This window comes from Lepus europaeus, chromosome 14 (genome assembly GCF_033115175.1).
Source record: "Lepus europaeus isolate LE1 chromosome 14, mLepTim1.pri, whole genome shotgun sequence".
NCBI classification, from domain to species: Eukaryota; Metazoa; Chordata; class Mammalia; order Lagomorpha; family Leporidae; genus Lepus; species Lepus europaeus.
Genome location: NC_084840.1, coordinates 51,301,719 through 51,328,696, shown reverse-complemented (window position 1 = coordinate 51,328,696; position 26,978 = coordinate 51,301,719). Strand labels below are relative to the sequence as shown.

Below are 26,978 nucleotides of genomic sequence, written 5' to 3'. Positions count from 1 at the left end.
AAGTATTACTCTGTTATGCTGCTCTAGTGTTGACCAAGTTAAAAACTATTAGCAAAGTGAAGTTACAAACCCAAGCACTCTTAGTCGTGTAGGCAAAGTTGGAGGGCACAGCCCATTGTGAGAACCAAAGGGTTCTGCTCACAGAGTCTCAGGATTGGGCTACAAATTCACCGTGCCCAGGCTGCATGGGGCTGGGAGGAGCAGAAGGAGGCCATGGATGGGCCATTTTCTAATCAGGTGTTCACTGGAGCTTTTCAGGAGGGAAGGCTTCCTCATCCATCCCCACACGCAGCAATGCAGAAGCACCACTCTGCACTCATAGCAGGCTTCTTGAAAATTCTTCTTCCCTTTGGGGGTTTTAGTACCAGTAGTGATAAGTGGTAGCTTCTACAGATGGGTAAAATCAGGTGGAAATGTAATAGATAATTAAATTGTTGAATTCAGGTGGTGAAACACTTCCTCCATATGAACATTGGTATTTTAGAATACATTAATGAGAAAAGATTAAACAAGAATATTTCAACAGTTGATGTTTCTGTCACTAATTCTGAATGTTTTCTGATACCATGAATGCATTCAGTGACCAAAGAATTATGTTAAGGTCCTTCCTCGTTGGTGATTTGGGGACCGGTTCTGCTGTGCTATGATTGAGCTCTCATGCTGAGTTACTGTCAGCCAGAGATGAACTGGTGGCTATGTCTGGAATTTGTTTCACATGTAGGAAACATGTAGGACAGTTTTCTTTTAGACACGGAGTGCTGGCAGACACTCCTAGTGCAGTGTTCTTTATGTCTGGTGCTACTTCTTTGAGAGAGAGCAAGCAGTACCCACAGAACAAGCAGTCTATTTAGGGTAAGCCTGCATGGGGCATGGATAGAAACATTTCAAGTCTAGCCTGTCGACTGGCTGAAATCCTGGTCAGATTTAAGGTAGAGCTTTCTTGTCTTTCTCTTCCCCTTCCTTTGTGTCTAGCTACTACTCTCACCTCCATCCCTTTGCTTAAAGCCTGCTGTTAACCTTTCTGTACAGAGGTGACATTCCAAAGGCTTCATTAGTGAATTGGAACAGTTTTGAAGGTCATCTTCGTCTTTCTCAACAATGGAACTCTTAGGTAATTGTGAGCCATTGTGGAAAATAGCATTTTGACTTATTTGGATTTGGTTAGCATTTGGTTTACTTGCATTTTTTTGGCCCAATTTGATGCTTTCTTCTAGCATTTGATGATTTCTGTCTTTAATGAAACTAAGTTTTTTTTTTCCTTTGAAATTTTCAAAGGAGTAAATGCTCAAATTTCAAATATATTTGTCAGTTTTTTAAAAAAAGAATTGGAAGAAAATGGCCATTCGTGATGCAGGCTAGTTCTGAGAGCATATATATATATATATATATGAGTCTAAACGGACTAAATGTCCCCTTTCCACCCTCCCCATTGAAAGTTAGCTCAGACAGTTTCTGTGAAAGTCAGGACTCTGGAAGCCTTCACTGGGGGAAACACAAAGGATGTCTTTGCATCCCCAGAGCGGATTTTGAGCTGGGTGGAATGAGATTAGAGAGCTGGGAGAATGTGTCCAGACCCGGGGCCTCCTCCCTTTGTGAGGAAGGTGACAGCTGAAAAGAGTCAGGAGCCTTCCAGTGGCAGCAGTGACAGTCAGCACAAAGGAGAGCCTACTTGCCGACCTTGGCCGACCTTGCACCCCTTCAGTGAGGTGGGGGGGGGGCTGCTGAGGGAAGTGGTTGAAGCTTCTGGTTGGATCTTCAGTTGTAGTGACTGACCCAGACTTTTCCATATTAATCTACCTTTTAGCCAGTTCACTAGAGTAAGGCCTTCTCTTGCCCTAAGGCTCTGTGCTCTTTGGACTGGGAGAGAGATGAACTGGGGGTGAGCGTTCTTTGAGTGAAGGGAGATGCTGACCTGCAGACCTCACTAGGCAGCCGGTGGGCCGGTGCTGTTCACTTGTGGGGTCACTTGTACCAAGTGAAAGGGCTGGTGGGAAGTTGTAAATGAGGTGAGAATGGGGAGGACTGTGTGAACGCTCACTAGGGACCCTGTGTGCTCCCCAGAATGGTCACCTGTGCCTAGGTTTCTTTGACGTCTTCTTGGCTGCACATTGCAACCACCAATGGCATTTGATAAAAAGTACAGATGCCTGGGCCTCATTGCAGAGATTCTGGTTTCACTGGAATGGGGCAGCCTGAGTGTGGGAATTAGGAATGCTCTTCAGGTGACAGTAATGTGTAGGTAGCCTCAGCTGAGAGCCACTGTTCTGCATGAGGGTCGCCTGCCGGCTGGGGCTGTCCTGTCTGCTCTGCCTCCTTTCTGATGTCAGTCTGGCTCATGCACACTCCGTTCAAGCTTTCAGGGACTCGACTTCTTTTGTTGTTGTTGTTGTTGAAGTTAAATGATGTTCAATAATTTGGGGAGAGGTTCAAAGAGGTTCTAAATTTAGGAGACTAAATTTAGGGTTGTTGGACTAGGGACACTTTGGTGGGAATTACGGCACCTATTAATTTTTCTCAAACCTTACAGGGAGTATTAATGAGGATGAGCCTGGAGAAAGGAACCAGTACAAGGTGTTACTCCCAGGAAGAGGGTGAGACGGGGCTTTCTGAAATAAAAATGAAGTGTACGCAGCTGCTCCAGACAGAGCGATTGGTAATGGATGATCAGGAGAATAACATGGGCTTAGGGCAGAGCCCCAGCCTGGCTGGTCTCGCTGTCAGCTGACTGACGTCTGTCCTTTGTGCTCCTCTTTAACACCAGCTCCTCTGGACTCCACTTTTCCCTTTGTTCTCACTGTGTCATTGGTGCCAGCTGTTCATTTTTATTCAGTCCCTGACTCCCCACAGCCCCCTCATGACCTTTGACCATTGCCCCACTCTGGCTACCTTCTCTTTCTTTCCCCGCTCAGGAAGTGCCCTCCTTGTGGTCACGTTTTAGAGTCAGTTTCCATGTTGTCAGTTCTGCAGGGTCAGTAGGAGTCACGCTGGACAAGCCTGTTCTAGTCAGGGTTGGGCAGGTACGGTAAGGTCAACGGGGGGTTGGAGGCAGGTGGCCAGTGTGTGGCTGTAGGGGGGAGGACAGGAGGCCAGAGGTTACTGGAGGGCAGAGGTCTGGCCCCTTTAGCGGAGGTCAGGAGCCAGCTAGCAGAGCTGACATAGGGGCCTGAGCTTGCCCTTCGGGGCTTGAGGGGCCCTTGTTGGGTTTAGCCTTGACCATTCAGACAAGTGGGATTGTGCCTGCTCAGGCAAAGCGTCTGCCCTTGATGCGTCCGCAGAGAATAAAGGCCGTTTAGGTGAAAGAGGCTTTTCTAAAAATCCGTTCCTGCTCTGTGAATACTGTTTATTTGACATGATTTTTTTCCAGTGAGATATCTTTTGCATTTTGCTGAGAATTTGTATCTTTTCATTACATTTGACAACTTGTTGGAAAATTCTTCCACTCTAACTTCCAAGATGCCTTGCAACGATTTTTAGATGGTTTGGACCATGTCTAATAATTGTAAAGGAGTCATAATAAATCATTTTATGACTGCATCCTAGAGACAGTAGTTCTAAGATCTGTTTCAGAATCCCTTATTCTGAAGAGCTAAGTCTTTTTAATGTGATAAAGTCTCTTGGTCAGTCCTTAAAGGGAACACCCTTAATGAACTTCCTGCTTAGCCCAGGAACATCTAGGAAAATGAAGTTTGCATTTGCACAGGAGCTGAAAGTACACAGCACTTGTTCCTGGTCTCTGTCCCAGACCACAGATAGGAATCAAAGCCTGGACCATCATCTGTCTCCGTAGCGTGTTAGACAGAACTATGACCAGCTAACTCAACTTTAACATTTTAAATATGTCTCTGTGGGAGAGTGGAATATCTGACTTGGGATTTTTAGGAGTAAACAAATCTTTATTTTTCTTAAAAGTGTTGTTTCTGTGTTTTTATAGATGTATAATATGAAATTTAATGATTTATGCAGCCTGTGAACTGAGATGTCTGTGTTTCCTAAGTAATTTTTATTTACCTGGATGTGTCTGGCCCAGGTGAAGATGTGGCCCTACCTAGGTGTATCCAGTGACTGGGCCTCTGTTAAAACTAAGAATCTCCTGAGGTTAGGACTTACAGGGAGCTGATTTAGGTCGTTACTTGTGACTGGTCAGCCCCCTTTCCTGTTGTCCTAGTCCTAATGCAGAAGAGTATGAAATAAAAGATTTAAGGAGAGAGACACATTTTCACTTACTTTTTTTTTTTTTGGTGTATATGTGAGAAAGATAAACTGAAACTTGAAATGTGAGTGCTCTTTTTTCTTTTTGTTCTTCTGTTTTAATGTCAACTTGCCCTTTTTCTAATTTTTTTTTAAGGAAAGGTTGGAAAGGTTTTGAAAACATATTTTAAGTTCTAGAAGGCTTATCAGCTGACCAAGTTTCTGGTTAACAATATTGCTTTCCTTGATTCGGAAAGTTTTTCTTAGTGTTTGAATACCTAAGTGCCAGGAATCTGGAGACTGCATGATAAATCTGCTTTTGTTTTGTTTGCATATAAACCGGAATTATGTTGATTTAAGGGCAGTAGACTTAATTTAAGATAGAGTGAACGTTTTGGATGGCCACAATCTTATTCCCAAATTAAGAGCCTTTGAAAAACAAGCGGCAGGTGGTCCCATTCAGCTCTACCAGTTTAGATGTGTTTACCTCTGGAGATGGAGTGAAAGTAATTGTATCTGGCAGATAGCGGAGTAAAATTGTCTTCACTGCTAATTATTCCGTGACTTCTATCTTTGAAGTTTCCCATTTTAATTCTGACAGTAAGTGTCTGCAAATGTTGGTGCTAAATATTCCTCTTGCTATCAGACAACTTGTGAGTGTGTGTGTGTGTGTGTGAGAGAATTGATAATTTTTTGTTCTTCTCCCTTTTCTCTGTTGGTTTATTTTCAGTAGGAAATTTGCGGGAGCAGATTTTTCAGCAGTATTAGTAGGAAGAAAGGAACACAAAGGCGTGGTGCCACTAGGAGCACCCACAGGAATGGCCTTTCCTGGTGGCTGGCACCGAGAAGGTTAGGCTGTTGTTAGTTTATGGTATTTGTTATTTAATGAAGCGACGGTCTTCTCGTGAACTAATACGCTAAAAATTAAAACATGAGCAATGACTTGAGCTCCTCTTGGATGAGGCTAACTTGGATTATGAAGTCGAACATCTCCTTTTCACTGCTGTTGGATCAGGTGTTTATTGGCACAAGGCTTTGGAGGCATTTTCCCTTCTCCCTGTCATAAGTTCCTGCATCTTCCTGACTCTCTCAGACTGTCCTGTTGTGGACTCAGCAGGGAGACTAGAAAATGTAGAGAAAGCCATGTTCATAACCTGTGTCAGGAGGAGAAAGAGAGCTTGGAGACAAAAGAGCAACAAAAGGCAAAGGCACTTGATAGACATGCAATTCTGGGTCAGAGGTTACAGGTCAAGTTGGTTCTCCTGAAGACATAGGCAAAAGCAACTGCTTCCTTAGTCCTGATGGGGACACCTGACTTGGGAACTCCACTGGGCACTCTGGGGCAGACTGTGCAGCACAGGTTCAGTAATGGGCACACAGTACTTGTTGGCTGCAGACCTTACAGGATTACAGTCCACCGTGGACCGATGTGGAAAATTTCAGCACTGTGTGTGTGCATGTGCACGCATGCTACCCTCCTTATTGAAATACAAACAACTGAATTATTTTGCAGTTTAGACAGGGAAATAGAGAATTGCATGTGAAATATTTTTGTAATAGGCAGAATTACTAATTTTCATCCTACTAAGTCTTTCCATTCAAATGCTTTCTGCTGTTTTCTCATTGTTCCTATTTAGGCTGACACCTTTAGATAGGGTGCTTGAGAGTCAGGCAAATGACAGTGAGCCCTGCTTCTCGCCTGTGCTGCCTGCATTCCAGAAAACAGACATACATCTTGAAATCAACCATGTTCTGGTGGACTTGCCTCCCCTCTCTCCAGACCTTTATCCTGATTAAGATTTCACACCTTTGTTCGTGATCAGAGGTACTGAGCAACCTCTTAGCAAAGCAAGGCCTTCCTGTTTGTATTATCTGTGTTTTAAGCTGATGGATTTCCGTTCTCTCTTCCAGGGTTGCTTTTCTATTCAGTTTCCTTTGTCCAATGCCTGTTAATGAATTTACCATTTGATACTGTGGCTATCATGGTGTGCTTTTAGTTAGTTAGTTGCATGATCGCATATGCTCACTGCAGGACCATTTTTTCATTTTAGTGGTGATGCAGATCGTTAGGAGAAGGCTGAGATGTAACTGGTTTGTGTATGGCAGCTTCTGTGGGCTGTGCCCCATGTCCTCTGCAGCTGTAAGCTGAGTTCTCCTTCAGTAAATCGACAGGGCTCACAAAAGTGGAGAGCTGGAGTCCGAGTTAGCATCTAATAGCAAGTTCACTGTGCTTTCTCTAGTCCTTCCTCTTTGCTAAGAGAATGTATATAAACTCAGACTTTCTTCCAGCAATCTTGTTATAACGCTGACTCTGTCACTAAGTTAAATTTCTTTTTCTCCATCTGCAGCTTTATTAAGCTTTGATTTAGTTTGTTTACTTTCTCCAGACTCAAGTTGTGTACCAAAATAAATTGAGCTTTACTGAATCTCACTGCTCAGTTGGTAACACAGATCTTTTAGAGAACTCAACTGTTCATTGTTAAGATAAGCTCATGAGAGGCTTTGAGTAACCTGCCTGCTAGGGCCCTGGGGAGGAAGGCAGACGTGGGGAAGGAGAGATGGAGGATGGTCTGGCCCATTGCATGCTCCCATAAGGTATCTAGGGATCTTGCTTCCCTGGTGGGGAAGAGGGTAGGAGAAATGGAATTCCAAGCCAGGGACTTGGATTGCACATGTACTCAAGTGGGCACTTTGGAGGTGCAGAGATGCCCCTCATCTGGCTTGGTGCTATGTCTTCATCCTAGGTTAGTTGGTTTCTGAACTGCTATACGAGTGGCCATTTGGCTGTGTGAGTATTTTTTGAGGAATTGGAAACTGTTCTCTGAAATGCATGTGTTTTACCAAAGATAATAAGATTTTTTTTTCTTTTTTTATGGCTCTTGTATCTCAAGTATGCCCCTTTTATGAACAAAAGCATAAGCATGAATGTACTTATCAGTTGTCCCCAGGGTTCAGAAAACTGATTTATCCTGAGATGCAAGTAGTAAGGTTGTTTACAAGGATCCGAGGGAAGATCCAAGTGAGAAGCATCAAAGCCTGGAATCCGTTGGAAAGCAGGTCTTTGCTCATTTAAGTGTCTGACAACTGAGTTATTTGTAATTTGTTCCAAGGATTTGTTTTTTAAGGTGTATTTATTTATTTGAATGAGTTACAGAGAGGCAGAGGCAAAGAGAGAGAAAGAGAAATCTTCAATCTACTGGTTCACTCCCCAAATGACCACAATAGTCAGGGCTGGGCCAGGCTGAAGACAGGAGCCAGGAGCTTCATCTGGGTCTCGCATGTGGGTGCAGGAGCCCAAGCAGTTGGGCCGTCCTCTGCTGCTTTCCCAGGTGGATTAGCAGGGAGCTGGATGGGAAGTGAAGCAGCTGGATTTCGAATCGGCACCCATATGGGATGCCAGCGCTGTAGATGTCAGCTTTACCGGCTACACCATAGCACCAGCCGAGGATATTTTAAGAATTCAGTATCTCATCCTAGATTTCTAAAGAGTTACAGAGACAGGTAGAGATAGAGTTAGAGAGGTCTTCCATCTGCTGGTTCACTCTCCAAATGGCTGCAACTGCCAGAACTTTGCCAATCTGAACCCAGGAGCCAGGAACTGCTTCCAGGTCTTCCACATGGGTGCAGAGGCCTACAGACTCAGGCCATCTTCCAGTGCATTCCCAGGCGGATTAGCAGGGAGCTGGATCGGAAGTAGAGCAGCCTGGACTCAAACCGGTGCTCATATGGGATGCTGGTGTTGCAGGCCAGATTTGTTTGTTTGTTTGTTTGTTTTAAAGAAAACCTTTATTTAATAAATATAAATCTCAAAAGTACAACACTTTTGGATTATAGCGTTTTTCCCCTGCAACCATCCTCCCACCTGCAAACCATCCCACCTCCTACTCCCTCTCCCATCCCACCCTTCATCAAGATTCACTTCCAATCATCTTTATATATAGAAGATCAACTTAGTATATACCAAGTAAAGATTTCAGCAGTTTGCACCCATACAAACACACAAAGTATAAAGCATCATCTGAAGACTAGCCCTACCACCAATTCTCATAGTACAACACATTAGGGACAGAGATCCCACGTGGTGAGCAAGTGCACAGTGACTCCTATTGTTGATCCAACAATTGACACGCCTATCCAAGACGTTAGTAATCACCTGAGGCTCTTGTCATGAGCTGCCAAGGCTATGGAAGCCTCCTGAGTTCACAAACTTCGACCTTATTTAGACAAGGCCATAGTCAAAGTGGAAGTTCTCTCCTCCCCTCAGAGAAAGGCACCTCCCTCTTTGATGGCCCGTTCTTTCCACTGGGATCTCACTCACAGAGATCCTTCATCTAGGTCATCTTTTGCCACAGTGTCTTGGCTTTCCATGCCCAAGAAACTCTCATGGGCTGTTTAGCCAGATCTGAGTGCCTCAAGGGCTGATTCTGAGGCCAGAGTGCTGTCTAGGGCATTTGCCATTCCATGAGTCTGCTGTGTATCCCACCTCCCATGCTGGATCATTCTCTCCTTTTCAATAACATCAATTATCATTAGCAGACACTGGTCTCATTTATGTCATCCCTTTGACACTTAATCCTATCTTTATGATCAATAATGAACTTAAACTGATCACTCTAACTAGTAAGGTGGCACTGGCACTTGCCAAACCAATGGGGCCTGAGCACCAACCCCTCCAATTATTTTGATTCTCTAACAGACTTGAAAGAGTACAAGAGAAATAAAACTGGAAAAATACTTTCTAGAAAGTCTGACTTTGAATCTTACTATGGTAATTAATTGGCAGCAAATCAATAATTCAGTGAGAAGTCTCTCAGCCAGTGGTGGCAAGAGGCAGTGCAGTGAAGGTTAGTGAGTTTAGGTGAATGTGCAAGTATTAGTGGCTAATTGGGTAAATTTGCATACTGCTTTCCTGTAGTGTCGTACGAAACTAGTCATTTGGGAAATTTATAGGAGATTAATTGAGACTCGGTGTTTAAATAGTTTAACCATTTGTCTGACCCTAAAGAGAAACCTCACTGAATCTATATGAGCATTTGGCATCATGAATTGAAGTGTAACTACTTTTTACATTGTCATCTGGTGATTAGGATTTTTGTAGCTCACTTAGTTTATTTCTTAAATTCTTTTCCAGAAACCTGTACCAGTGTTTCCTTGTGGGAGTTGCCACATAAATTCTTCTTCAGATAGCTCTCAAACATTTTAGTCTCACGTCTTTTTTATACTTTTAAAATTACTGAGGACAGCTAAAAGCTGTTGTGGATATGGACTGTCTCCTCATTTGTCATATCAGAAATAGAAGTTGAGATTCTTAGAAATCAGTCATAAATCTAAAATACTAACATACTCATTACCTGTAAGCATAAGTAATTAATACTTCTATGAAAATAATTCCAAACAGAAGCACTTAATGATAAGTATGTTTTATTATTTTTTGAAAATGTCTTTAATATCTGTTTAATGGGAGACAGTTGGCTTTCTGTCTTTGCATCTGGAGTCAGTCTGTTGTGATAAGTTGTTTTGGTTGCCATCCAGCCAAATAAAATCCAACCTCTCATGGATTTGTAGTTGGAGCAGGGAGGAGTATTTTAATTTCCTTTCAGATAATTGTGGATCTTCTTTGATAACATACTAGCCAAGTTAATATGTGGATTCTAAAACCATCTTTATGAACTTCTAAAATTCTCCTCTTTGCATTATTTTGAATATCATGTACTGATCATTGGAGAAATCTCCCAAATGTTGATGCATTTCATGCTACACTATCAAAATATCACATTACCAGGGTAATGTTAAATATAGGGAAGATGTCATAGTCACAGTGGATAATATAAACTTTGGAGGACTCATTTTTACATAAAAGCCTGAATGTTATTTCCCTTCAAAACATACCTGTTTTGTTCCATTTTTAAAAATGTTTATTTTCATATTATATGAAAAGCAGAGTGAGAGAGAGGGGGAAGGAGAGAGGGATACCTTCCATCTGCTGATTTACTCCCCAAGTGGCCACAACAGCCAGGACTGGGCCTGGCCAAATCCAAGAACAGAGTCTGGAACTCTGTTCAAATGACCTGGAATTCCGTTCTGATCTTCCACATGGGTGACAGAGGACAAGCACTTAAGCCATCATCTACTGCCTCCCAGAACGCATTAGCAGGAAGATAGATTGGAAGCAGGGCAGCTGGGACTCAAACCCATACTCCTAAATTGCCTGTGGTCGTTAGTGGCAGCTTAACCCACTGTGCCACAGTGCCTGCTCCCCCCACCCCTTTTTTTAAACCATTCTTTAAAATACTTGTCAGATAGCCTTGTCTGAATAAACATTGTTTGGATGTTATTGACCAGTGGGAAAAGCAGCCCCTTCACCTCATTGGTCTGTCCCATGGTACTACCCCTCAGAGACAGGCATCCATATGCTGTAGAAAGGCTTCCGCTTCCATCACACAAAAGAGTAAAAAGTGCAGGCTCAAGAGTCACGATTTAATAAATTAATTATGTTTACTTCTTTATCAAGGACAATGAGTGAGAAGGGCTTTTTGTTTATCCTAACTGCAGTTGTGTGGTATGACAACCAGTCTGGTTCCATTGCCTTGTTTTGTGCTCAGATGTCTATGTTTATACACACTATTGTTTTTGCACCACCAGTACTGTAAAAAGGGAAGATATCATCTTTAAATTATTCCAAAAATGGTTTGGCCTTCCACACCAGTTGAAGACCTTTGAGGCCCTGAACAGGTTCCATGGTTCATGCTTTTTTTTTTAAGACCAGTTTATTTATTTATTTATTTTTAAAGATTTATTTATTTATTTGAAAGTCAGAGTTACACAGAGAGAGAGAGAGAGAGAGAGAGAGAGAGAAAGAGGTCTTCCATTTGATAGTTCACTCCCCAGTTGGCTGCAACGGCTGGCCGGAGCTGTGCCGATCCCAGGAGCCAGGAGCTTCTTCCGGGTCTCCCACATGGGTGCAGGGGCCAAGGAATTGGGCCATTTTCTACTGCTTTCCCAGGCCATAGCAGAAAGCTGAACTGGAAGCATGGCAGCCGGGTCTCGAACCGGTGCCCATATGGGATATCGGCACTTCAAGCCAGGGCGTTAACCCGCTGTGCCACAGTGCCGGCCCCGGTTCATGCTTTTTGAGAACTGTTGCTTTAAGCCATTTGGGGAAGATACTAAATGAAACAGAAACTAGACTTGATTTATATTCATTGAAGGTTACAGAATTGGATTACCTGCTCCATGTATGTGCTGTGGTTTGAACACGTCCTCCAAATCTCACGTGTTGTAGACTCGATCTCCAGAGCAACAGTATTAAGAGGTGAGAGCTCTAAGAGATGACCAATGGTTTAATGTTCTCCTTGGAGTGAGTTTCTTACAAGAGTGCATTCACCTGTCTGGTTAGGTAATACCTTCTGCCAGGTGCAGCGCAGCAAAGCCCTCACTTGAAATGGCCCCTTGGTTTTGGACTTCCTAGCCTCCAGAGTTGTGAGCCAAGTAAAGTTCTGTTTATAAACGATCCAGGCTGTAGTATTCTGTTAAAGGTGGCACAGAATGGACTGAGATAGTGTGTGATAGATGTGTGGGGGCGGGTGTGATGAATGTGTAATCGAGTTACTGAAGTGTGGCATCTTTGCTGAGGCATCAGCTTCTGTATCTTGAACAACTACTGATATCCTGAACATCTGCCTGATATGTTACTCATAAATTAATAGTTTATACAATTAGATTGAAGGTAATTGGTATATAAATTTGGTGTTTTTTAAAAAACAAATCAAATTAATTTTGTGTTGGTGGGTAAAGATTCATCAAGATAATTTTTTTGGTATTATAAAAGCAGTACAGTTGCTGAACAGTTCTTCCCATTCCCCCACACTGTGGTATCATCACTTTCTCTAGGTGCTGTTGATGTTGGCGGTGAATATATTAATTTTTTTAATCTCTGTTCTTGCCTCCTGCAGAGATAGGAATACTGAGCAGAGAGTGGTACCATGTGCTAATAGGAACAGAGCTTACTTGGCATTGAGGGAATACGCATACATTCACGTCCACGTGTGTGCTGCCCCACGTTGAGAAATAGCCAGTGTGAGTGGGTCAAAGGACTGCACATAAACTAGAAAGAAAAGAAAGACTGAAAACAGTACCTGTAATTGGGAAGGTCCATCAGAGGGGAAGAGCAGGAGAGTGGGAAGGGTCGGTCAGAGTTTTGTGGAAGAGGAAGTGTGTGTTACTGCCTTCCGTGGTGGAAAGAGAAAACTGGAGCAGTACTTCTGAGCAAGGTCCACAGCGTTAAGAGAGTTCTTTCTGGCCTGCCACTTCGTTTTATAAGGAGGGGAGTGATATCCCAATTGACTGTGCAAAAAGAATAGGGTCTGAGCATGCTCTGTGGTCCTAGATGCGATAGCTGCATACTGGGGAGATGAGTGGATCAGATCACATTAAAGAGATAGCTAGTTATACCACATCACTCTTGCTCTAAAATGTCTGTTTCCTATTCCCACCCAGGTCCTTGTCACCAGCTGTGTAGGCACACTCCAAAATAATCATGGCAAGCTTTTTGATTAGTCTAACAGCTGGCTTGTGCTTTCTCCTTCGGTGGGAATGTGCCCAGGGTAAAGGTGCAGCGTTGAGTTGGTTATGTAATTGAGTCTGCTGTTTGTGACAAAGGCTATCATTCACTCTTATTTTCCCAGTGTTTTTCACTGTGACCAGGTATGTATGAGAAATGAAAAGTGTGCTTCTCCAGCGTAGCTCAAGAGAAAGCTTTCGTGCCGACAATACCTTGTCATTTCATATCAGTGCTTTCCTCTGGTTCTTCCTTTCAAAAAAAGTTTATCTTGATGATAGTGAGGACTAATTCGGTTTAGAGCTACCACTTTGTTTTGTTGTTTTATTTGATAAATATAAGTCATTCAGGATAGCTGGTTATTTGTGAGTTGATACCTTGCCCCATTTTATTTTTTTCTTCAGCTTTCTGGTTTTGTGTGGTTATGTGAGGGACCTTGCCTTTGAGCCTGGCACTCCCAGGTTGGAAGTAGGTCTTGTGGGATCTGTTGAAGTGAGGTCAGGTCCCCTGCAACTGATCTTTCCATTAGTAGTCACTGGTCACAGGGGCATTGTGGTGACGATGGACTTGTCTAAATAAACTATTAATAAATACATTATTGGAGACCTGCTCTGGAAGATATGTGTGAAAAAAACCTAGTCATTCTGTTTTATAAATGTCTTTTTAATTGAATTCTCTGTAACCCTGACACACCCATTTAGTCCTTGAGAATGCACCAGTGTACAGTGGGCAATGCTGAAGCCACCCCCTACCCCACAAAACCCTCTCACTGTGAAATCGAAAAAGACCCCCTAAAATTCACACTGGAATGTGGCCCCTTAAAGTTCCCTAGAAATGCTGTCCAGGGTGCCACATGTGCTACCGGAATTTGGGGTGCCTTACGATTTCACCACTATTATTAAATCCCCGATATTAATAAGCCTAAGAGGGTTCTTGCCTAATATTTAGAGAAGAATTCTAAATACCAGCACAGATAAACCAGGCAGCATGGTACGTTTTAAGCTTTTATTTAGTGAGAAAGATGCATAGGAGAGTGAGAGCTTTATTTAAGAGAGAGAGAGATGAATGGGGGTTCATACCGAGCACCAGGAACCAGCCACGTGGAAGAGCATCTAGGCCTGTATCTGGGCCAGGAAGCCTAGAGCACGTGGCCTGAAGGCCATGCGCCCTGGAGGCACAGGGCTACAGCAAGCCCCCTCCTGACAAGAGGCCAGGGCAGAAGAGCCTTGTCTGGCTTTTAACCCACTTCCAAAGGGGAGTGGTTAATGAACCTGATTGGCTGGAGGGCACCCAGGTGTGGCCAGGTAGGGGCATGAGGCCACTCAGGGGTGTGGCAAAGGCGTGGTCTTCCAGTTCACAAATCTAACAATTTTAACCTGTATGCCTGCCTACTTCAGCTGTACAGCGTGGACAGACTTGGTCCTCAGGGGGAACTCAGTCTTATGCTTTGCTTTCCCATGGGGGTTTTCAGGGTTAGCTGATGAAGCCAAGCTCAATAAACCATATCTTCTTTTGGTGTTGCCCCTTTGTTTTGAACTGTTCCTGCTCTGTTCCCCTACACAGGTTTCCTTTTATTGCTGTTAATATCTTTACAGATGAAGAGTACTATCTTTCCCAGTCTTGCTCATCATGTCTTTCCTGCTTCAAGCTGTGAAATGCTTAATTCAGTTGAGCAAGCATTTATGGAGTGTTTACAAGCCAGTCACTGCATTATTACCAAACCTGCAGCTTTACTTTCTGCTGTTGCAGTCAGCCCTTTGATTTTCATGCTCAGTGTCAGCACTGTTAGCATCCTCTTTCTTCCTGGGAACCTTGTTGTGGAGAATGAGGACTGGCTTCCCTCCTCTTTTGTTCTCTTTGTACTGTTTCATTGTTCTACTTTACTGTTTTATGTGAGCACAGGGCTTCAGGTACCAAGCTGTATAGGAGTGGGAAGAAGTTTCTGAAGTGAGAGAGGAAGGAATGGAGCAAAGATTAAAGAAGAAAGATTATCTTTGCTCAATTTTCACTTATGCAAAATTCTGAATCTTTGGGCTGTGTCTTTTCCCTCCCCCCTCACTTAGATGGGAACAACTTCTTCCCCTGTGATCCTGTAAGGCCGGTACCATCCTGTGGTGACACTGTGACCATTTCTACAGATGAGGACAGGGTTGTATTGGTTCTTGAATAGTCCTCCTTACTATCTTGCCTATAGGAAATATTGAAAGAGCCAAAGTATTTCCTATATGCATCAAAACCATCCCAATAGTCACAGTAATATATTTACTCCTAGAAACTTGGAAAATAGTTAATGTAATACATTTATGGGACAAGGATGAAGACATTGAATTAATTGTGATGGCAGCAGCAGTAAGTGCTTTTTGAATGCAAGAAGCTCACCTGCTTATGAGTATTCATTTCACTACATATTTATTAATTGCTTATTATGCTAAAGCTTCTGCCCTTTAAATGCTCCCAATCAAAGGTAGCTGATATATCCATAAAGAAATCACATAAGAGACTGGTTGACAAGTATTACAACAAAACTGCAACTAATTTCCTATTGCAGAAAGGAAGTAAGGGGGCAGTGGTACTATGGCATTAAGCCTCTGCCTGTTGTACTAGCATCCCATAAGGTCTCCAGTTCGAGTCCCAGCTGCTCCTCTTTCAGTCCAGCTCTTTGCTGATGGCCTGGGAATGCAGTAGAAGATGGTCCAAGTGCCTGGGCCTCTGCACCCACGTAGGAGACCTGGAAGAAGCTTCAGGCTCCTGGCTTTGGATCGGCTCAGCTCTGACCATTGTGGCCACTTGGGGAGTGAACGAGCAGATAGAAGACCTCTTTCTGTCTCTCCCTCTCTGTGTAGCTCTACCTCTTAAATAAACGAAATAAATCTTAAAAAAAAAAAAAAGCAAGTAGAGAGCAAAATACAGTTTTCTATCTAGGAAATTTTTCTTCTGCCATTTTTCCCTCTGGAAATATCTGAAGGGGTGAAGACCTTTGATGCTGTGATATTTTGGGTGCTGGATATTTTGGGTGATGAAAATATCTTTAAAAAAGGGGACAGGGACAGGAAGCTTCAGGGCACATGCATTTTGGAAAGATCATTTAATGGATATTGTGACTACCAAGTAGGGAAGTAGAATTAGAAAGCTGCTTGGGGCTATAATATGGGGTTATTTTATGACTATCTTGAGGTTTAAGTTGTGAATGGTATAGTTTTGAGTAGATGCATTCATGTTGAATCTTGGTTATGAGTACAAGAAATCCAACTGAAACTAAGTTACGCGTCCCCCCCCAAAAAAAAAATTAAAAAAAAAAAGGAGGAAAGTATTGCTCAGGTAATAGGATGCATAGGGGAAGCATGCTTCAGACATTATTAGATCCAGGGGCTCAGACATCATCCCAGGGCCGCTTTCAGTATCCTGGCTTCGCCTTCTGCTTTACTGAGTTCTGCATGCCAGCTCTTCCCATGTGATTGGCAAGATGACAACCAGCAGCCCCACCCACATCACCTTCGCTTGGCACCTTCAGTAGTACTGAACTTCCCAAGATCTCAAGAAGACTTTACATGACTTTGCTCTCATCCCTGAACTAGTCACTGAGCTAAGAGAATGGAGTGTTTTGAGTGGTCCGGGGGACAGCATCGCATGTAGGGTAGAGATGGCTGAGTTAAGAACCAGAAGAAGCGGTGTGGGAAGGGTATGCAGGGAAGACAGAACCTGTAGCCGCTGTAGTGTGCAGCAGAGGAAGAGGGAAGAGGAGAGGTGTGGAGCTGTTAGTTGAGGTGGGGAGCCCAGGTGGGGGAGGGAGGTTTATCAGGACGGACGGATGCAGACGCTGTCTTTGGCACACTGACTTAGAGATGCTGTGGGCCATTCCTGTCAGTGAGCTGTTAGGGCATGTGGCTGGGGGTAAAGCTGGGGCTGTAGCAAATCAAGTGATGGAGAGAGGTATGTGTGAAGCAGGGGAGCTCACGAGGAGAATCAGATGTTATTTGATTTTTGTGAGTCAAAAGTCGCTGAACACTGCTGGTTTCATATGGTACAGCCTGTTCTGTGCACCTCCCTTAGGGAGATGGCTGCCTCCTCTTTTCAGCAGTTGCTTTCTTAGGCTGCACCATATGCCCTGTGCTGTGCTAGGCTCCTGTGTTCTTGTTTTTAGCAGGTTTTCAGTCTCCATGAAGAACCAGTCTTTTTTGACTGATTTCTCCCTCCTTTCTTTTCCTGTTTCAGAAAGTGTCTCTCAGGTGCTTTTAAAGTGCAGAGCACGGTGCTTAGTGCTGTGTTTGTGGTCATGGATCTGACCCTACCGCTGGGCATCTGGAGTCTACACTGAGAACAGACTGTTTTATGCCGACAGGACGCTCTGTGAGATACGGAGGTGTCAGGCTGAGAGTGCTCTGTGAGATATGAGACGGCATCCAGGTCCTGGATTCTCCCTCATTCACATTGGGCTGGGATGCAGTAAAGCATGTCCTGTCCTGAGAGCTGAACAGGTGACAGCTACCTTGCTGACATTTTACAGGTGATGGAGATGTAGTTCGCCCTCACCCCACAATCCCTACTTTGGTTGAGCTCCACTGTCCCCTGCTCTGTGAAGCCTTTTCTTACCCACTTGGCTCAACCCAACTGAAGTTTGGCTCCTTCCCCCTTGCTGCCCAGCAGTATCCTACCAGATGTCTCCTCCTTATCTGGATTGTTTTGTTGTGGTTGAGTTTCTTGAGCTCTTTATAGATTCTGGATATTAATCCATTTTCAGTTGCACAGTTTGAAAGTGTTTTCTCCCATTGTGTCAGTTGTCTCTTCACTTTGCTGAGTATCTCCTTTGCAGTATAGAAGCTTCTTAGCTTTATGTAATCCCATTTGTCTATTGGCTTTGATTGCCTATGCTTCTGGGGTCTTTTCCAAGAAGTTTTTACCTATGCCAATGTCTTAAAGGGTTTCCTTAATATTCCTCACTAGTATTTTGATGGTATCTGGTCATAGATTTAGATCCTTGATCCATTTTGAGTTGATTTTTGTATAAGGTGTAGATGTGGGTCTTGTTTCATACTTCTGCATGCGGAGATTCAGTTTTCCCAGCACCATCTGTTGAGGAGACTGTCCTTTCTCCAGGGATTGTTTTTAGCTCCTTTGTCAAAGAGAAGTTGGTTGTAGATGTGTGGAATGATTTCTGGGCTTCTATTCTGTCCCATTGGTTTATCTCTCTGCTTTTATGCCAGTACCAGGCTGTTTGGATAATAACTGCCTTGTAGTATGTCTTGAAATCTTGTACTGTGCTGCCTCTGACTTTGTTTTTGTTTAAGATTGTTTTAGCCATTCGAGGTCGCTAGTGTTTCCATATGAATTTTAGCATCATATTTTTCTAAATCTCAGAAGAATGAAATGAGGTACTTCTTTATGGGATTCTAGGTCCCACCCCAAGTCTTAACTGCTGCACCAAATACCACTCCTATATTTAAAGTAGAAAACAACCTGTAACCTCACTCTCCCCCAAGTCCGAGTGACTAGGCACTCTCTGTCCCTTCCGTTGTTCTGATAGCTGCCCTATCCCCAATAAAGCCTTATCACTTTGTAAAAAAACAAAAAACAACAACAACAACAAAAAAAATAAAGCAGAAAATAATCTTCCTTTAGTGCTGGCTTTCCTTAATACTAGCAAGGCCCCCTAGCAGTGAGTGGAGGAACAGAGGTAGATGGAATTTTTTTATCCTTTTTGGTGGAAAGAAAATGTTCGCCTTCACTTTCTCAGACCTCCTTTTTGCTGGGGAAGCAGCTGGGGAACCTGCTGGGAAGAACAAAGGGCCAGACCGGTGTCTGTCTGGAAGTCAAGGTTTCCCGCAGAGCTTCCTGTTGGAGCGTGAGGGGCCGGGTCCCTCAGTGAGGACCAGGAGCAGGGGAGAGCCCCTCGCTGAGCCCAACCCACAGCCCGTGTGCTATTGCCTGAGAAGACTTTGTTCTGATGAAAGCCCACTGCCCCTCCCCTGAAGTCAGAACAAGGTTAAAATACAATAACCAGTTGCCTCATATAAACCACCTGCTCAGTAGGAAATGAAGCCAGACTCTGGAGTCCCTATGGCTACTTGGAGAATTTGTGGTTTCCTTTCCTGTCAGTAAACAAAAGCAATCAGTTAAAGGAGTGGAGCATTAATTGTTTACGGGATGTTTGCTGTATGAAAGGAAGGAAAAGCGCCTTTTCCAGAGTGTGTTCTTTGTGTTGGGGGAAATACAACATAATTGAAGGGGTCTGTCCTGGAGAAGAGACATTACCCACAAAGTATCAAATCATGGGTTAATTAGCAGGACTTTTATAATTTATGTCCTCTGATAAATTGAGGGTGCAATAATGGATCTACATGAAAAACACAGTGCAAAATACCCCCTGGGAAGTGAAAAAGGAGATCCCATAACTGAAAATTACTGACATTCAGAAGACTTGAGGGTTTTGTTTGTTTATAAAAGATCAAGTGTTGTTTTCTGGAGACATTTATCATGTGTAGTACAGTAACAGCCCCTATGTGGGCTTCCCCATGGTGCTGGTTAATCTACCTAGAGTTATATCTGGTCCCATGCTGACATCTTCCACGGCAGAGGTTACTATGTACTAGTTGTATCCTCTGTTCTAGCACAGTAGCTGGAAACCAGTATATGATCAGTGACATTTGCTGAGTAGATGGCGTGGTGAAAGGATGGATGGGTGCGTGTATGCATAGACTTAGTAAACTAGTGAAGATTGAATATCAAATAAGATGTCCCACAATAGATCATTTCCTACTTCGTGTTGGTAAACCTTTTGATACTTTGGTGTGTTTTTATTTGTATTGAGGTCAAATAGGCAGGTCACTGGTATTGAGTACATTCACATTGTTGGGCAATCATCATCACCATCCATCCCTAGGAACCGTTTAATCTGAACACAGAAACTCTGTGTCTGTTAAACCGTTATTCCTGATCTCCCCAACCCCAGCCCAGGGCAACCATAGTTGTAGTTTCTGTCTCTATGAATTTGACTGTTCTAGGACCTTCATTTAATCAGAATCTTTTAATGTTTGGGAGCAGGTGTGTGGCCTAGTGGTTAAGATGCAACCTGGGATGCCATCCCATATTGGAGTGTGTGGATTCGAATACTGGCTCTGCTACTGGTCTTTGATAGGTAGCAGTTGATGGCTTAAGTAATTGGGTCCCTGATGCCCATGGCAAGTGACCTAGATAGAGTTCCTATCTCCCATTTCTGGCCTGGCTCAGCCCTGCTGTCATAAGCATTTGGGGGATGAACTAGCCAATGGGGGATCAGTATTTCTCTCTTATCCCTCTCTCTTTTCCTCTGCCTTTGAAATAAAATACATAAATAAAAATTTAAAAATATATTTGTCCTCCTATGAATAGTTTATTTAATTTGTTCATATCTCCCAGGCTCATTCACATTGTACCATATGGCAGAGTTTCATTCCTTTTTAAGGCTAAATATATATCCTATTGTATGTACACATCACATTTTGCTTGTGTATTTATCTGTCACTGGACACTTGTGTTGTTTTCATCTTTTGATTGTTGTGACTAAAACGGCTGTGAACATGGGCATATAGATATCTCAAGACCCTGCTTTAACTTCTTTTGGATATATGCCCAGAAATGGAATTGTTGGATCATATGGTATTGCTGTGTTTAGTTTCTATTGTTTTCTGTCTTTTAAAAATTTTATTTATTTATTTAAAGGAGTTGAGGGGGAAGAGAAAGGGGCGGGGGAGAGATCTTCCATCTGCTGGTTCAATCCCCAAATGCCTACAACAGCTGGAGCTGGGTCAGTCTGAAATCAGGAGCCAGGAGCTTCTTCTGGATCTCCCCTGTGGGTGCAGGGGCCCAAGCACTTGGGCCATCCTCCTCTGCTTTCCTAGGATTATTCGTGGAGCAGCTGGGACTTGGAACTGGTGCCCATATGGGATGACGGCACTGCAGAAGGTGGCTTTACCCACTGTGCCACAGTGCTGGACCCTTTTTCTGTTTTTACTTATTGATTGGAGGAATATACTATGCTATGCTTTAAATCTTTTAAGCACAGAGTTGGCAATATTGACTACAAAAATTGTCAGTGAGAATTTCTTTCTCTGCTCTTATCCCTGCATATAATCTTTAAATTCAGTGGCGATTGAGGGCCCATTAGTGATTCATAAAGGTTGAGACAGATTTAGCGGGATGGGTTTTTGGAGACTGGATATAGTCTTTTTGGTGATCCTCTATCACCTTTCAAAGTGAAATGGGCACTATTAATATACGGGAGCATCAGGTGAAAACTGACACTGTCTCTTCCTGGTGTCTTTTATAGTGAGCAGAATGGGGGATTTTGCTAGGATTTAGGGTCATACTGTCTTTATAAACCCATTTTCATATAGTTTTGTCTGGCTATATATTCCACATTGTTATGTTTTGAGACCATGCACTATCAAGTTAGTAATTCTTAAAATTAGTATTTTTTTTGAAAAAGTATTGAAAAGATCATGATCTTAGGAGTCAAACCTACCTGCATTTAGTGATTCACCTGGAACTAGCAACTGGTCTCTTGGAGCACAGGTTTTTGTATCCAGGAAGGCAGAAAAGGCTGATGGTTTTATTTCATTTTTTTAAAAGGTTGTGAGTTTGAAAATAATAAATGGGAGAGTCCTTCAAAAAAGTTCCTGGAAAATGGAATTGAAGGATAAATTTCTTGATGTCCAGTCAATAGCACTTCATTGCTAATTTTGAGCATTGTTGTTTCATTAAAAAGCAGATGAGGTTAATGGAATTTAGTACCAAGATAGATACCTGGAGCAGCAGACCTCAGATTTGTTAGTATTAGGGCCTTTGATAGTCTTAAAAATTATTCAGGGATAGGAAGAATAACTTATAAATTTCTATAGCACAGTTGGATAACTGTGGGTGACATAATTAAGTATATATTTCAAATTAGATAGTAGGAAGATCTTGAATATTCCCAGCACAGTTTATAGACCCGAAATGTGCTAATTACCATGATCTAATCATTACACTTGTATGAAAATCATTCTGTACTCCATAAATATGTACCAATATTTGTCAATCAAAAATAATAAAGGAAAGATTTAGGGTCTCAAAGAGCTTTTGATTATGAGGCTTATCTTTATTGCTTACCATATTATAATTAAAACTGGAGAGTTTATAAATATTTATAAATGTCAGTAAATTATTTTATAATAAAAATATTAGAAAAAATAACTATTTTCCCAAACAAAAAAAAATTAATGAACAGAATGGCCTTATTTTATACTTTTGCAAATTTCTTTGCGGTCTGGATTAAGAGAAGACAGCTGGATTCTCTTACCTATTTCTTCCCTCCGTCTTTTGTCCTATCACATGTCACTCAGCCTCTGGAAAACTCCTTTGTACCCGGTAAGAGAAGGAGAGTGGAAAAGGTCGATAATATCTTGGTATCCTTTGTGAAAATGGTTTTGCCCTTATGAACTCCTGGAATGGTTCGGGGCTGTCCAGAGGTCCTCAGACCACATTTTGAAAGCTGTTCAAGAGTTTTTCTGGAAGCCTGAACAGGATCTCTTTCTTTTCTTTTCTTATAGATTCTTGCTCCAGGGTATGTGAGTAGGAGCCTTCTTCGCCTCAGGTAAGTCTGCTGGCAAGGCAGCAGCATACTCATACTAACTCCAGACTGTGGTTTTCATTTTTAAACTGGACTTTTGTGTCTCCTTAATGGTATTTTTTTAAAAGTAAAGCTTGCTTTGGGAGCGGGTGTTTAACTTAGTAAAAACTAGATGCTTGTGTCCCACATCAGAATACCTTGTGTTTGGATCTGTCTCCTGACCCTAGATCACTGCCAGTGCTGACTCTGGGAGGCAGCAGTTAATTGGCTTAAGTAATTGGATTCCTGCCGCTCATGTGGGAGACCTGGATTGTGGTCCCAGTTCCCAACCTTGACCCAGTCTCAGCTGTTGCTGGTATTTGGAGAGTGAATCAGAAGGTGGGAATTTGATTTTCTTTTTTGCTGTCTCTCAAATATTATTATTATTTTTTTAATTTTTTTTTTTTTGACAGGCAGAGTGGACAGTGAGAGAGAGACAGAGAGAAAGGTCTTCCTTTTTGCCGTTGGTTCACCCTCCAATGGCCGCCGCGGTAGGCGCGCTGCGGCCGGTGCACCGTGTTGATCCGATGGCAGGAGCCAGGTGCTTCTCCTGGTCTCCCATGGGGTGCAGGGCCCAAGGACTTGGGCCATCCTCCACTGCACTCCCGGGCCACAGCAGAGAGCTGGCCTGGAAGAGGGGCAACCGGGACAGGATCGGTGCCCCAACCGGGACTAGAACCTGGTGTGCCGGCGCCGCAAGGCGGAGGATTAGCCTAGTCAGCCGTGGCGCCGGCCTCTCAAATATTATTTAAAAAATAAAAGGTTGTGTCTGTTCCTTTTGATGAATGGGTTGGATGTTTTGATTATTTCACCCTCCTTAGCAACACTGCTGAGCGTTGCAAGAAAGCCTATTTGAACTGGGATTGCCTAACTTAGGGGCTTCAAAGGGAGTCACTAACAAGTCTCTGTGTGCATATTTTAAAGAGTTTAAAGGGATATGCTTCCTATAATTGGTTAAGATATACCTCCATGGAATGCTCCTTGGTTTAGGCAAACAAAATGTGAGTGTATTTGTGGGACTAGGACTGCGCAAAGACAGCTCTGCTGGGAGGAGTGTAACCTGATGGGTGTGCCTGTCCTGGACATGCTGCAAGGAGCTGTTGTGAGGAAGGTGAAGGAGGACCTTGGTGGGGCAAGCTCCAGCTGGCTGTGCCTGGGTCCCAGGGTACTGTCCCCTGAACCCCTTCCTCAGCCAGAGAGTAGAGGCAGTGCTGCTCCCTTATTTGTATGTGCTTGTAGTAGTTCATTTTCTGTAGTAGCAGAAAATAATTTTCTGTGAAGGTGCCCTGACAGAAGTAACCACACATATTTGGTCTCTGGTCTTGGGTTGTCAAACATGAGTTCCCAACCTCTCTTTCATTTGCTCTCTATACAAATGCACACAGCTATGTGCCCATGCACAGTTTTCTCAGAGTTACATACGTGATAACTTTAGTGCCCCTAAGTGCTCCAGTGTGTCTTTCCTAAGAGACATTCTTACTTGGCTAACGACAGTCCAGCTATGAACTTTAGATAATTTAATATTGAGTTATTATATCTAGCCTATTATTTGTGTTCAGATTTCTGTCATCTGACCTAACATGTCCTTATAGTGCCAGTCCTCCCTCCATGCAGGATCCAGTCTAGGGAAAGATTCCCTTTTGATCATCTTTATTTCCACAGCCTTTGTCTTGGATGTGTTCCCAAACAACATCCCAGACTATTTGGAGGTGTTACTATAGAACCCCCAAACCTGGGTCTGCTTGCCTGCCCCCACAGAAAGCCATTCACTGACATTGGAATGGTCGTGCAGAGCAAGGGGCTGATCTGCTATTACATAATACCCCGGCTCCTCCAGGAGTTAGGGGTAAAGGTTCTTAGAGATTGAAACTGGGGCTGAAAAGTGCGTGATCAGCTGGTGTCCAAGTTCCTTGTTGGTTAGTGATGCTGGTGATGTTCCTTTGGTTGGTGATGCCATGCCATTTAGGGAATTCATGAAGGCCTGGTAGACTTCAATTGGTCTGGGGGTTACACAAAAGCCATAGCTACCTTCTGCTCCAGACCTGGAGTTTCCCTGCCTGGACATGGAATTCCCCTAAACAAATCCCTCTGTGCAATACTGGCCAACAGGGTTTTATCAGTTGGAGAAGCAAATGACTTCTTGAGTCCAGTGATTAGAATCTTGCTGGGCCAGCTGTATCACTCCCTCAATTCAGTGAATTCCTTTTGGTAGAGGACAGGCAAGGACACCTTGGGCTAAGGGAGACAGCTGAGGGGCCGAGTCCCGCCTTTACATTATGGGGCTTCGGTCTCCTATGTATGTTGGTACATTTTGAAGTCAGTGACCTGAGCACTTGCATTTAAAAATGATTTAAAAGGGCAAGCATTTAAACATCACTAGAGTCCTTCACATGTTTTCTTACTACAGATCTTAAATATATGAGGTATACATCTCTTGAATGCCAAAATTATGAATGAAATTGATAAAGAAGCATAGGAATTGAGGAAATAGTGGTAGAGAAAGAAAACTGCCTGAAAAGACTCGTTCCCTCTTTGCAAATCAAAAGACTTGGCTGAAGTGCTAACAAAAACAGTGGAGCCTGAGAATTCTGCTGTAGAAGTAAAAGTAGGGAGACACAATTACCATTTTCAGCACAGGAAAGGGAAGTGCTACCTAGGTTTGTTTTAAAGGAGAGACTTACTTCCTGCTTGTCTTTGGTCCCCTGTGAAGCTGAGCACAGACCAGTGGAGGGATACCTTTTGCTGTCTGCTCACAGCTGATGACCATCAGGCCTTTACTGTGCTTTTGAGTATTGTGGGGAAATTGCTGCTGCAAGGATGGAACACTTTCTGGATTTCTCCCGGTTGGGTGTGGACAGAGTGCATCTGGAGGACCTAGGCTCCAGATTAATTTCTTTATGGAAATTTCAATAAATAAAGTAATAAGGATATAGGAGAACATACTATGTTATAAACTTTTCTGATATGTGTCATTATTTTAGGTGTACATCATTTTGTCAAAAATTTTATTCTTTAGTTCTCAAAGTTATAAGTATATTCAGTTCAGATTATATAGAAATGTGTAAAATAAATCACGAATCTCTCCCTGTGGTCTAACTTCTGAAAGGCAAACATTGTTGACAGATCTCTTTTAAATCTACATGGGCACTTAAAAAAAGGAATTATTTAATAATATTAATTTTTACAACAAATATACTGTACATTTGCTTAATAATTTTCACTTAATATATTGTAGGCATCTTTTCCTTATCAACCTTTATGTAGTTCCTGTATAATCTTTTTTGTATTGAGTGAAGTCAGTATTGCGTGGGTATATTATACTTTGTTTTAACACCTTGTTGAAGGATGTTTAAATGGTTGTCAGTGTTTGACTGTTATAAATAAAATGCCTACATATAGGCATACACAATGATTTCCTTAAGGTAAATCCTTAGAAATGTGATTCCTATGTGAAAGTGTTTACATATCATCACAAAATACAACATATCTGATGTTAAAAACTATGAATGAAGTTAAGTTTCTTTTATTTTTCTCTTTTGGAATGATCTTATATGTAAGGAATTGGTTAAAATTACCAATTTTGTAACAGTATCAGAACTGAGGTGGTAATCAACTCGTTTAATTACTGACTTGTTACATAATCCCGTATAAATGATTCTACCATTTAATGTTCTCATTTTTCTGTGAAGCTGGGACTTATTTACTTAACTATCATGAAGGCTTAGAAGCTTGTTTATCAGAGGATTAGGATACTTGTTTTGTGGAGGAAATCAAATTATTATCATTAGATGGTGACTAAGAAAAATTTGGGCTGAATTCCAAAATCTGTTCTTACAAAGTTGAATAGCATTTTCTAAGATAGCTGATACCACAGTGTTATAGAAAAACTATTTCGGCTCTAAGGTTTGTCTTAAGAATTTTTAACTCTTTGGGCATTTTCTTATCAGAAAGGTGCTGTTTTGATGCCTGAAATATCTTGTTCTTCCTTTCTGCTTTCAGATTTTTACCTCCTACCTTCCACCATTCTGGAATCAAAGCAAGTAATGTCCAAATGGTGTTAGGCTTCCTTTGGGCCCCTCTAGCCCCCTTTTTGGCTAATTTTTTAAGGCCAGTAGAATGTGAGATCTCCAGGGGACTTTTTAGAAGGGCCCTAATTTGTTTCCATAGGCTTAAAACATTCTCAGACTGATGTGTTTCTCATTGCGATGTCCAAATCTCTGGAGAAAGCTAGAATTGTCAAATCTGTCTGAGGGCTGGAAGTGGGGTGGGACAGCAGTAGGATAGATATCATTGGCCTGCTTATAGCAGACATGTGCCACCTCTTACCAAAATTGATATGTCAGGAAGCAGACTAAACTGTGCTGGTGCTTGATGTTTACATCAGGTGTTTGACCACTGGGGGGAATGCATTTGCTCATATATGAAGCTTTTAGATGACCTGAAATCTCTCCTGAACGTTCATTCTTGTTTGTACGAGTGCTTGTAGAATTTTGCGTGTGTTATCACAGACATTCTCCAGATTATGTTTTAAGACATTTCATTTCATCTCCCATTACCAGCTATATTTAGAAAGGGTGATGATCTTTAAATTGGGAATCTTAAGGGGAGAGT

General features: G+C 42.5%; 1 protein-coding gene across 5 annotated transcripts in view; it reads left to right on the top strand.

Moving 5' to 3' along the window:
- Positions 1-26,978, top strand: part of SIPA1L2 (signal induced proliferation associated 1 like 2) — a 228,768-nt gene that overhangs the window by 32,019 nt on the left and 169,771 nt on the right. For 4 of the 5 annotated variants that reach the window (XM_062210619.1, XM_062210616.1, XM_062210613.1 and 1 more), the window contains exon 2: positions 22,309-22,352. The gene's annotated coding sequence lies outside the window, so the exon portion shown is untranslated. Of the gene's footprint in view, positions 1-22,308; positions 22,353-22,572; positions 22,707-26,978 lie in introns of those variants that run through there. The other variant, XM_062210614.1, reaches the window with a different exon arrangement.